Source organism: Bos indicus, chromosome 24, assembly GCF_029378745.1.
Source record: "Bos indicus isolate NIAB-ARS_2022 breed Sahiwal x Tharparkar chromosome 24, NIAB-ARS_B.indTharparkar_mat_pri_1.0, whole genome shotgun sequence".
Classification (NCBI taxonomy): Eukaryota; Metazoa; Chordata; class Mammalia; order Artiodactyla; family Bovidae; genus Bos; species Bos indicus.
In genome coordinates, this window is record NC_091783.1 from 60575450 (window position 1) to 60586639 (window position 11190).

Here is an 11190-nt window from a genome sequence, read left to right on the forward strand (position 1 = left end):
TAATGACTACCATCTTTCAAGACAGCTTAAGTGTTACCTCCTCCTAGAAGCCTTTCCTTTGAGCTACTCCCAGGATGAGGTAGTAGCCTTTTTTTCTTTTTTCTTTTCCAGCTTTATTGAGATATAATTGACATATAACATTATGTGCTTTTAAGATTTACAACATGTTGATTTGATTCACTTAGCCATTGCAAAATGATTACCACCATAAAGTTAGCTAACACCCAGTCACATCACCTAATTACCATTTCTTTTCTTTTCTTTTTTGTGGTGAGAGAACATTTAAGATCTGCTCTCTTAGCAACTTTCAGGAATATAATATTGCATTATTAACTGCAATCACCATCCCATGCACTAGATCCCCAGAGTCTACTCATAACTGAAGTTGTACTCTTTGACCAACATCTCCCCATTTCCTCCACCTCCCAGCCCCCTGTTTCTAAGAACTTGACTTTCTTCTATTTCACATATAACTGAGATCATATAGCAGTTGTCTTTCTGCGTCTGACTTGTTTTATCAGCAGCAGCCTGGGGAGCCTTCGGGCGTCCTATGGAACACTCACCCTGAGCTGCACTCACCGTTTGTCCTGACGTTCTTCTCCCACCAGATGGTGAGCAGCTTGAGCGCAGGTTTGTCCGTCTGTCCACTACTGCCTAGCCCCGTACTCGACACAGAGAGGTGCTGAATGGATCTTTATTGAATACATGAGCAGAATAAAAAAGTAAATATGGAGGAGTGTCAAAAGGCCATGGTTCTAAAGCCTATAAGAAAAACAAGGAGAAGTTCCCACAGAAGGCTGTGTTTAGGCAGGAGTTTAAAGTTCAAGCTACTAGACCCAGTGATTACGTAAAGTTCATTACGTAAATAGACTTATAAGATTGCGGTAACTAGGTTCATTGGCTTTCATTCTGTACGTATTTAAAGCTTAGCATAAAAATTATGCAGTCACTGTGCTGACAGAGTAAACAAAAGAGAGAATCCTGCCCCTCCCCAACCCTCACACCTTGTACACGAAACTTACGGTTGATTATTTCAGTGCCGCCTTCCTATATTCCAGGGACTAGCCTTAGTGCTTTATAGGCATTTGCATTTAATCCCCATAAAAGCCTTGTAAAGCTGGTGTTATTCCCATTGTACAGAGAAAACCAAGTCTCAAGGAGGTTAGGTAAATTGCTAAAGGTCACACAGGAACTGGTAGAGCAAAGATTTAATCCCAAGGATATCTGATTAGTTTTTCTGCACGTAATCACACGAACAACACCACAAATTTAACTTGAAAACCATTCATCCTCTATTCAGATATTTGGTTATTGGAGTTTCCACATAATTCTTAAAATAGTGTAGGAAGTTGATTTCGACGTTCTTAGTACAGATATACTGTTAGTGTGGGGAGAAAGATTTGTTATAGAAGTTGATCCAAGCAGATACAGTTTTGCGAGTGAGCTTTTATGTTCCAAAGCCATGAAACTATGCCTGTTAGTGTGATTTCCCACCCACTGCCAGTCTTCGGAGCCTGGAGACTGGGGCAGAGGAGGAGAGGATGACTGTAAGGTGTACGAACGTGGGATTCCCCTGGCAGTCCGGTGGTTACGACTTCACCTTCCAGGGCAGGGTTGCTGGTTTGATCCCTGGTTGAGGAGCTAAGATCCTACACGACTTGTGGCCAAAAAACCAAAACATAAAACAGAAGCAGACTCAACACAGATTTTAAAAACGGCCCACATCAAAAATATCTGAGACAACTCCACTCCCCAAATGCAACTATTCCTATGAATTAACAGAAAAAAAATACTTAAAAGCTGTTTCCCTTAACTCTCTATTTTCAAAATAGGTTGTGTACTTTTACACGTCTGGAAAGGCCGCACACTTCAAATAAAGATTTCAGCTTGCCCTCCAGACATGCACGCAGTGGCCCTGACTACACCGTACGCCACACACAGGCTGGTCTCACACACACCAACGAGGCCCAAGGGACGCACCCAACAGTGAACTGCCTGTGATTACGCATGCCTTCTGCTTCTTGTGTTCTTCGCTTTCCTATCATGCACATGTTAACTTTCAAGAAATGTATATTATTTTTAAAACCTTTAAAAAATCTTTAAAAAAATTAAAAGGTGGGAACTTGACCTTGATCACGTGCTGTGCATTGAGCGGGCTCTTCCCTCTTCATTCTCACAAAGGTGACACCATTCGGCAGCGGCAGCATGAAGACGATTATATGATTGGGACCCAGAGGCCGCCTGATCCTCAGGGCAGCAAAGTTATCCAAGGCATTCAGAAAAATAAATCTCTATTCCATTGAAGTGTTCTTTAGCAGTGAGTTCTGCAGGGGAAAAGGCATCTGACTGCAGCAGAGACAGAGCCTGAGAAATAGAAAGGCAGCAACAAAAATCCACAACCAAAAGGCAGCTTCCTCTCCCTGTGGTTCCAGGAAGCCTTTCCAGAAACCCCGGGAAGGAAAAATGTGTGTTTCAACAGAAAACTAGATACTGTCTATAGCGTACCCTTCCTCCGAGATCTGAAAGCTGAACCTATGGGAAATATTCGGCAGCTATGACATGTGTGGGTAACCAAAGCGGCTCTCACATGCAGAGGAATCCTGCCTGGTGGGCGAGTGACCCTCCTCCTTGTGGAAAAGCCAATTTGCCTCTCTTTGCACCTTTATTTCAACATTCCTTTACTTTGAAAATTTTTTCTTTATCTTATTCCTTACCACTTATAGCCAGTGAGCTGCCTGGTTTTCCTATTATAAGAAAAAGAAAATCTTTAATTTAGTTCAGGCTTATACCCTTTTGAGGATATATCCTTTACACATCCTTTGGAATTTATCTTTATGACCAAGAATTCACCAGGGAGGCCCTGCCTCCGGTGCCCTTTTCTCCTTGACCCAGGTCCGTGCTCACTTCCAAGGTGTGGAAGTTTCCGAGTGCCAAGCCTCAGCTTATGATTCTTGTGCTTGGGAGCAGACAGTGTCTACCCTCTGCCAGGTTGAGGGTCCCCAGAGGATGACAAGTGTCTCTCCTTTGCTGTCCTATCCAAAAGTTGTCAAGTATCTTTGTTCAGAAAGCTACAACATTTTAATCAGTTTTATTAAAGCCTAATTTATACACAATAAAATTCATCATTTAATTGTGCTGTTTGTTGAGTGTTCACACCTGATCACAGTTGCCCACCATTACCACAATCAGCACATGGAACATTTCCACCCCCCAGAGTCCCCTCGCGTCCCTGACAGTCAATCCCCTTCGCCTCCTGAAGCCCCTGGCATTCACCAATCTGTTCTCTTACCATCGGGTTTGTCTTTTCTAGAATCTCACATAAATAGGATCACGCAAGGGCTTCCCTGGTGGCTCAGCTGTACAGGATCTGCCTGCAGAGCAAGAGACATGGGTTGGATCCCTGGGTTGGGAAGATTCCCTGGAGAAGGAAATGGCAACCCACTCCAGTATTCTTGCCTGGCATATACCATGGACAGAAGAGCCTGGCGGGCTACAGTCCATGGGATCACACAGAGTCGGACACAACAGAGCAACTGAACAATAACAACAACAGGATCTCACAACACTTGGACTTTTGTGTCTGGCTTCTGTCACTTGGCGTCACTCATGAGACGCACCCACGTTATCCTGTGTGTGAATCGTTGATGCCTGTCACTGCTGAGTGATGGCCCAGTACATTTGCCACAAAGCAGTTAGCCATTCACCAGTTGATGGACATTTGGCTTGTTTCCCATTTGGAGTTGTTACAAATAACAATAAAAAGTGGGATTACTGGGTCATATAGTGAGTATATGTTTAACTTTAGAAGACACTTTCAAACTTTCCCAAAGCGGCTACCATTTTCCATTCCCACGGATGGCAGGTGAGGGTTCCGCTAGCTCCACACCGACACATTGCCAACTTTTCCAGTTTTAGCTCTTCTAGTGGGCGTGCAGTGTTAGCCCAATGTAGTTTTAATTTGCATTTCCTTAATAATTAATGGTATTGAACATCTTTGTGTGTATCTATTTGCCACCTGTACTTCTTCTATGGTGAAGTTTTTATTCAGATGTTCTGCCCATTTTTTAATCAAGTTGTTTATCTTCTTATAAGGGAGTTTTTAAAATGCTTTATAATAATATTCTGAATACAAGTCCTCTGTGAGACATGCATTTTGCAGTTATTCTCTCTCAGTCTGTGTCATGAGAAAGCCATTACATTTTGACAAATAAGGATTTTCTCATTCAGAATCCCTGGAAATGCAAACCAGCACACCGTGTCTATTGATGTCTGCAGGGTAGTGGCCTGCCTGTGGCCGGGAGGGGGAAAAAGCATATAGCTCCAGAATTCGCCCTTAAAAGAAGCTGCTCTCTGCTTTGAGCCCCATCTCTTGATTTTCTTGCATTTTACTGATTTCAATTATTTTGTCTCCTATGTTACTTGCTTTCTGTAGCTGCTGCAATTTTAGGCAAAAATGTACTTGGAAGATTCATCTGTTTCTTTCCTGCTGCAAATGAACACCGCAGCTTCCACATTTCATGGTGAGCCCCAAGTAGCAAGAAATGCGACGAAGCTGCTCAATGAAGCTTTTCAATTAGGAAAGTGTTCCTAATTGCCTCCAGTTCCATTTCTGGATGCTACACCGCTCTCCCTAACTTCTAGGGACCAGCTTCTCCGACTTGCTCAGTCTTTGGGAAGGAGATGAGGAGGAGGAGATTCCCACCGAAGGGAATCTTTGCGTGTCCATAACCCTGACCCAATAGAAAAGAATTCCTGCTGGATAGAAAGCCAAGGCCCAATGTTCAGCAGTACAAGAAGGACACGCTGACCTCCCCTGTGTCCCCTGAAGAAGCTCATGAGACTCTCATGGGAGAGACGCCCTCCATATACACAGAGGAAGAGAGTACCCTCATTTCTGAGGCTGAAGGAGGAAGAGCAGAGCTGCACCAGGGCTCCCACCGCTCCCACTGCCCTGAGCGCAAGCCTCTCACCCTGCTTTCCCACAACGCTCTGCTCTTCAGCAGGACTCCTCCTGGCCTCCCCGTGCTCCAGTCATCACAATGGGGATCAGGTCCACTCCACTCGGCCCAGCTCCCCATGGACACGGCTCAGGGAAGCCTCATCCTCAGCCTTCTCCCCTAAGCTCCTGTTTCCAGCCCTGGGGCTCCCCCAATCGGGCTACTCGACGCTCACCAGGCACCCAGAGTGGGCTGGGGGGAGTGCGGCCCCCTGGGCAGTGGCAGCTGGACTCTGGGAGAAGTCCATCCTTCCTGGCCACTTGGGCAGCCAGTTCTAAGAGGGTCACAGGGGGCTTCTCAGAAGGTTCCAGCAGGAAGGAGCACCAGATGCTTGAAGCATGGCTGGCTGGGTCACGCATCTTTGTTCTGACATTCCTCACTCTGTCCCCTTGCTCTGTCTCACATTTGCTCCACAGTACTGGGGACACTCCCAAGTAATGACTAGCAGGCAAGCAAGCCCCTTTTAGGCTCCTCTTTCAAGAAATTCAGGCTAAGACAGAAGATGTTAAATAGCTAAGCAAGCAAACAGACACGTGTGTGCATGTGTTTATGTAGGATTTTTTCCTACCCTCCCAGTTCTGGGTTCAGTCACCGATACATGGATGCATTCAATCCCAGTCAACCACCCAGAAGCTGAACTGTAACATCCTAGCTTATGCAACTGCCCCACCCAGACAGGTTTGCACAACTCAGATTTTGCAAAAGTCAAAACAACTGCTAAACGAGCATCCTGGATGTTAAAGGCACGGAACCTGGACCACAAACACGTGTGGGTATAGTATACTCCCAGGTAGTTTTTACAGCGGAAGTCACCAAAATGTTTCCACGTGGGATGGAAGAAGGATGCTCGCCCCTTCCTGCAGGCTCAGCGTTTTATTTTTTACTCTAAATTGGTCATCTTAGGTTTACAGCCCTCCACTCTCGTTCTCGCCTGGTGGCTTTGGGGGCAGAATTGGAAGGAGACGAGAGTAAAGACAGACACCCTGGAAATAACCCCACAGGAGCCCCATAAGCCTGAAAACAAAAAGCCTTTCTCCTGGGAGCTGTCGGCTCCCCCGCGGCCTTGCTGCGTGGCATTAGCTTAGCTGTGTTTTCATGCATAATATGACCTCTAACACAACCTCGGCCAGGTCTCTAATGCTGCTATCAGCAGCCCGCGGGACAATCTGTACGGGTCAGATCCGCGTTAGTTAGGCTTGGGGCACCTGGGGAGCAGCTGGGCCTGATCAGGAAGGGAGCCTGGAGCCTTGCTCTGCGTCTCTGCTCAGCCTCTCTCCATGATACCAGAAACGACTGGAATGTTTCATTCCTCGGACTTTTTCTGAGACTTATCAGCGGCCTTATGAAAAAGTACCTGTTCGCCCGTTTATTTTTAGCTATCATATTAAACATTCCAGCCGAAAATTACAAGATCAAAACTCCCAAAGGTCGGCTGCCTGCTTCCTAGCTTGCTTTTGAGAACTGCTTAGAAGCTGCGAGCCGCCAAGTCCCACGCGTGACTATCCTGGGAAGGCGCGGAGGCCGCTGTCCCTGGGGGCGCCTCCCCTGGGTTTGGAGGCGCTGTGCGCTCTGTCAGGCGAGAGGAAACGCGCATTAGCCAAATCCAGGCAGGCCGCTCAGATGCTGTAAAAGATTCCCAGTAGACCTGCTTAACGCTTTTCTGACTGATCTTCGGCTTCAAGGTTATTATACCCAAGCCGACTGCACATTACTAAAGTACATTACTAAATTACTTAGTAAAGCTGGTATATTCCAACAACGCTGGCCGCACACCAGAATCAAACCAGTCTGGACCTTGGACAGATCTGACCCCCTGGCCAAGAGATGAAGCCTGGGGCTGGAGCTCAAAGTGTCTAAACCCAGCCCAGGTACTCCTGGGACTCCTGGCTGGGTCAGAGGCTCGGGATGGGAGGGGAGACTACGTGGGACTCATTTCTCCTGTGCTGACTGCCATACTGCCATTCCTGCTATTTTCTGAAGTCTCCAAGCTGCAGCGTAAGTAAAAATCAGCATTAAACCAGAAGGATGAGATTCTGTTTACATGCCTGGCAAGGTCATTGCCGAAGGAGATGCAACGGCCTGACACTGACTCATTTCTGCGTCCATGGCTCCTGATACCTCATCCATATTCCTGCCTCTTAAATCCCTGAAAATTCAGCGGGGTCTGCGCTCACAGATTTGCTGGATTTACTGAGAAAGAGGACCTGGGAACAGGCTTTCAGATGGCCTAAGGAAAGTCCCCCCATCCCTTCCATGCCAGAGCAAGATGGAGTTGTTCTTGTTGTTATCATTATTTAGTAGCTAAATCATGTCTGACTCTTTGTGACCTGGTGAACTGCAGCCCGCCAGGCTCCTCTGTCCATGGGATTCTCCAGGCAAGAATACTGCAGTGGGTTGCCATTTCCTTCTCCAGGGGATCTTCCAGGGATCAAACCCAGGTCTCCTGCATTGCAGGGATTCTTGACCACTGAGCAACCAGGGAAGCCCTTAAGACAGAGAGGTGTCAGCAATTCCTAAAAACCCCTACCCTGAAGGACTTCAGCTGGGAACAGAAAAATTAAGAGGACTTTGGACAATTGCTACCAGGAGAAGTCTGGGAAATGACCAGGTCAGGTATTTGCTGAGCTATTTAATGAGGCTGCATAAGCAATAAGAAGAGGTTGATAGGGTTTTAGTGTCACTGAGGTTTCCAGGCGAATTAAAGAAAGCAGTGAAGTAAGAGGAGAGTGGATTTAAAAATTAACCCATGTGTGAATGTACTATGTTCGGAACAGGAATTAAAAAGCAAACAAGGATTAATTGACCCCCCTCCTTCCCCCAGAGCAGGGCGCTGGCATTTCAGGAGCAAAATTGATTGGTTGAGAATATGCTCGGCTAGGTCATTAAACCAGGAAGCCGGTCAATTACGCAGTAGCTAGGATTTAGATACCCATTGACAAGCTATAGAAGAATCCAGAAGGGAAGCTGAGAATGGGTGTTTGAGTTAGACACGATTGGGTCTCAAAGGTTTCTGAGTTGAAAAAAAAAAAAAAAGTAGTGCTTTGCTCTCCCCTCTTGCTTTAAAAACTCCTTTGATTCAGTATTAACCCCAAATAAGGATCCTCAGTCAGAGCAGTCCTCCTGGTGGAAGACGACAGATGGAAAGGGCCCAACTTGTGATTACATGGTTTACTTATGCAAGTACAGTTAAGCTGCCTGTGAAATTCACATAGCTAAACAAAAATTACAACCAAGTTACTTATTAGCTACCTTGAACCTGCCTCCCTGAGAGATGGCAGGCTGGTCAGAGAGCCAGTTTCTGAGCCAGCTGGGGCGGTCTGCCTTGCTTTGTGTTGTGGTTTTTAGAGCAAGTGGGTCCTGAGCATGCGGCGTGTGGCTGAACGCCTGGCGTCGCCCAGCGATGTCTCCAGACTGATCAGATTAGCAGACCCACCAATCACCTGCCAGCACTGTTACTGTCGAGTCGCTAAGTCATGTTCGACTCTTTCGGAACCCCATAGACTGTGACCCACCAGGCTCCCCTGTCCATGGGATTCTCCAGGCAAGAACACTGCAGTGCATTGCCATGCCCTCCCCCAGGGGATCTTCCAGACCCCGGGATCTAACCTGGGTCTCCTGTGGCTCCTGCATTGCAGGCCGATTCTTCACCTCTGTGACACCGGGGAAGCGCAAGAGGAAGGTGACCCTGTAGTAAAGGAGTCTTGGAGACACAAATGGTCAAAACACAGGAAAACCCACCAGACAGAGCAGGCAGCTCATTTTATCCAAGGAGAGAGAGACACTCTTAGGGTATAAGCATGTGAGCTGTATCTTCAGTTCAGTTCAGTTCAGTCGCTTAGTCGTGTCCAACTTTTTGCGACCCCATAAATCACAGCACGCCAGGCCTCCCTGTCCATCACCAACTCCCGGAGTTCACTCAGACTCACGTCCCTTGAGTCAGTGATGCCATCCAGCCATCTCATCCTCTGTCGTCCCCTTCTCCTCCTGCCCCCAATCCCTCCCAGCATCAGAGTCTTTTCCAGTGAGTCAACTCTTCGCATGAGGCGGCCAAAGTACTGGAGTTTCAGCTTTATCTTAGAGGATCCATATTATAAAATCTTGGCATAAGTCATAGGCACAGAAAGAACAGTCGTTCCCAGGGGCTGGAGGGAGGGGTGATGGGCAGTTAGTGTTTCATGGACACAAAGTTTCAGCTCGGGAAGATGAAACAGTTCTGGAGATGGATGGTGGTGATGGTTACACAACAGTGTGAACCTACTTAGCGCCCCTGAGCTGCGCACTTAAAAATGGTTCAAGTGGTGAATGTCGTGTTAGGTCTGTCTTACCATAACAACAATACATTTGAATTTCCTATTTAATTCTATTCATAAACATAGAGTCTGCGGCTAAGTCTTCTCCATGATTTTTGCTTTTTTAAAAAAATCACTGCTAAATCAGGGGGACGGATAAATCAGGAGTTTCGTATTAGCAGAGGCAAACTACTGTTTTTATAAGATAGCCACAAGGTCCTACTGTACAGCAGAGGAAGCTATATTCAAACGTTGTCATCAGTTATAATGGAAAATAAACACAAACACAGGCGTCGCTGACGGGGACTTCTCTGACAGTCCAGTGGTAAGATTTCACCTTCCAGTTCACGGGATACGGTTCAATCCCTGGTCGGGGAACTGAGATCCCACGTGCCTCACGGCCAAGGAACCAAGACCCAGAATAGAAACAATATTGAAACAAATTCAATAAAGACTTTAAAAATGGTGCTCATTAAAAAAAATTCTTTGAAGAAAAACATTACTGGGGGACATGAGAAAGATAAAGACCTCAAGGTGTTGAAGATGCTCCTGTATCCACTCAAGTTCACGGCTTTTGTGTGAAATGTTTCCAAAGAACATGTCAGCCCAGGTCCCGGTGCCCTTAGCCTGCTGGGAGCGCGTCTGCCTCTACACCCCATGCCCTCCCCGTATCAGGCACGGTTGCCAATGAGCCAGAGTTTGTCTTCGGGGCCCCTCATCCCCCTCGCCCTTCCTGCTTTTCATGTCCAACCATCGTTCTCTTTTCTTTCCCGATTCCAGGAAAGGACCCAGTGTTAATACATTCATTCACACTGAGGTATAAGGGCCTAAGAAGATGTATGCAGACCCACCCACGAACAGCCACATTTTACCTAAGCCAAGCTTTGAGCAGGCAGTTAAAATACAGAAACGGGAACAGAGTTGGCAACCTCTCCAACTCTTCCCCCAGGCTGCATTTTTATGCCTCAAAATCAGATTCTGCCTGCGTGTCTCAGAAAACCTTAGAAATGTCTTCTCCGAAGCCTCCTCCCGCGGTCAGTCTCTGTCATGTGCTGCGTTCTGAAGCCTAGACCGCGCTCTCCCCATCAGCCCTCTTAGCCAGAGCCCTGTGCCACGTCAGGTTGCTCAGTGGGCACAGAAATGTCTCCAAGGCACCTTCTAAACCTGCCAAGGCCGATTCAGAAACAGAAGGCTGAAGCCAAATGGAGACGTTGGGGGAGCCCTCGTGGAGAACAGAGCTGGCCTGGACCTGAAGGCAATTTATTACTAATGCAGTGAGAGGCTGCAACCAAACAAGACCACATGGACATTGGCACAGAACACATGGAAAGTTCTGTCTTCACTCAAGCCTGTGGCCTGTCCTAGAACAAAGGAGCAGAGGTTCCTTAAAAATAAACGCAGCTGACTCTCCAGTGGGAGAGACAGTCTCTCTTTCATAGTTGCAAAACCAGAACCGGCGGGTGGGGGGCTGGGCCCAGGAATCTGTATTTTTACAAGGCTCCCTGGGAGAGCAGATGGTCTCAACTAAAGTGATGGCAAATAAAAAGCCAAAATAAGGTGGTTTGTGTTCTCTTTTGTTTGATGATGTTGTGGATATCAACAATGAGGAGTGTGATATTCATCTTTATTTGTTGACTTATTTCTTAAAACAGCAGGAAGATGCTGAGACAGGAGATTCTGCTCAACCAGGGAGCTCCAAAAGACCACAAAGGGCCTGTTGTTTCACAGTCGAGGAGCCCCAGTGTCAACGGAGACGTGTCCAACAACAATACCTTCTATGGCTGTGGTGTCCCTTTACTTTGCCCTGATGCGTAGAAAACCCTTTTACCAAAGCCATGTTATAGGGCAGAAGATATATTTGTTTCTAAATCTGGATGTTGGGGATGCGTTTCTGGGTAAAACAG

General features: G+C 46.9%; 1 long non-coding RNA gene across 1 annotated transcript; it reads left to right on the forward strand.

Annotated features, from left to right (window-relative positions):
• Positions 1-6878: 6878 nt before the first annotated feature.
• Positions 6879-10842, forward strand: LOC139179359 (uncharacterized). The gene is made up of 2 exons (XR_011563731.1): positions 6879-6992; positions 10067-10842. It is a non-coding gene; the product is annotated as an uncharacterized lncRNA (long non-coding RNA).
• Positions 10843-11190: the final 348 nt, after the last annotated feature.